At 43.4% G+C, this 1,778-nt stretch overlaps 1 pseudogene; it reads left to right on the top strand.

Moving 5' to 3' along the window:
- The window catches only part of LOC117956988, a 5,653-nt pseudogene that overhangs the window by 3,565 nt on the left and 310 nt on the right, over positions 1 to 1,778 (top strand).

The following is a 1,778-nucleotide window of genomic DNA, read 5'->3' on the forward strand; positions in this document are numbered from 1 at the left end:
ACTAACTGACTGACTAACTGACTAACTAACTAACTGACTAACTAACTAACTGACTAACTGATTAACTGACTGACTAACAAACTGACTAACTGACTGACTAACTAACTGACTAACTAACTGACTGACTAACTGACTGACTAACTAACTGACTAACTAACTAACTGACTAACTGACTGACTAACTGACTAACTAACTGACTGACTGACTAACTGACTAACTAACTGACTAACTAACTGACTGACTAACTAACTGACTAACTAACTAACTGACTAACTGACTGACTAACTAACTGACTAACTAACTGACTGACTAACTGACTGACTAACTAACTAACTAACTAACTGACTAACTGACTAACTAACTGACTACGTTGTTGTGCGTGCCCTGCAGATCTGGCTGATGGCAGTGTGTGTGACGTGTGTGTTTGCCGTCACCCTGTCGGTGTTTCCTGTGATCACGGTGCGAGTTCGGACCGTCTACACGGACAACGCTGCCTGGGGTGAGACATCTTGGGTTTTATTTAATTCTGCCGGATGTCCCTCTTTATTGGTCAGATGTCCGTCCCCGTCCTCTGTCTCGGCGCTCTATTTCTGAGGACTATGGTTACCTGGTCCTCAGGTCTCTGCAGGGTAAATCCAGACAGCTAGCTAGACTACCTGTCCAATCTGAGGACTATGGTTACCTGGTCCTCAGGTCTCTGCAGGGTAAATCCAGACAGCTAGCTAGACTATCTGTCCAATCTGAGGACTAGGGTTACCTGGTCCTCAGGTCTCTGCAGGGTAAATCCAGACCGCTAGCTAGACTATCTGTCCAGTCGGGGTTTTCTGTTGCACAATCAGGGTTACGTCACCTTTTCATCGCTCATTTGTTGCACTTTACGCCTCCTTTACGTCTTCTTTACGCCTTCTTTACACCTTCTTTACGCCTTCTTTACGTCTTCTTTATGTCTTCTTTACGCCTTCTTTACGTCTCCTTTACGTCTTCTTTACGTCTTCTTTAAGTCTTCTTTACTTCTTCTTTACGCCTCCTTTACTTCTTCTTTACGCCTCCTTTACTTCTTCTTTACGTCTTCTTTACGTCTCCTTTACGTCTTCTTTACGTCTTCTTTACGCCTCCTTTACTTCTTCTTTACGCCTCCTTTACTTCTTCTTTACGTCTCCTTTACGTCTTCTTTACGTCTTCTTTACGCCTCCTTTACGTCTTCTTTACGCCTCCTTTACGCCTCCTTTACGTCTTCTTTACGCCTCCTTTACGCCTCCTTTACGTTACCTTTTCATCGTCCATTCTTCTCCTTTTCATCACCTTATAGTCGCCTTTTGTAGCTTCTTTGTCACCTTTAAGTCCCCTTTACATCTCCTTTACGTCTCCTTTACATCGCCGATTTGCCGCCTTTACGTTTCCTTTACTACACCTTTTCCTCGCCCATTTGTCACCTTGTAGTCACTTTTTCGTTGCTTTTAGGGCCTTTTTGCAGCCTCTTTGTCTTATTTCTTTGCCTTTACCTCTTTACGTTACCTTTTCATCGCCCATTCTTCTAATTTCATCACCTTATAGTGGCCTTTTTGTAGCATTTTTGTCGCCTTTACGTCTCCTTTACATCGCCTTTGCGTCTCCTTTACGTTTCCTTTACGTCACCTTTACGTCTCCTTTACGTTTCCTTTACGTTTCCCTTGCGTCTCCTTTACGTTTCCTTTACGTCACCTTTACGTCACCTTTACGTCTCCTTTACGTTTCCTTTACGTTTCCTTTGCGTCTCCTTTACGTTTCCTTTACGTTTC

This window comes from Etheostoma cragini, chromosome 2 (assembly GCF_013103735.1).
Source record: "Etheostoma cragini isolate CJK2018 chromosome 2, CSU_Ecrag_1.0, whole genome shotgun sequence".
NCBI classification, from domain to species: Eukaryota; Metazoa; Chordata; class Actinopteri; order Perciformes; family Percidae; genus Etheostoma; species Etheostoma cragini.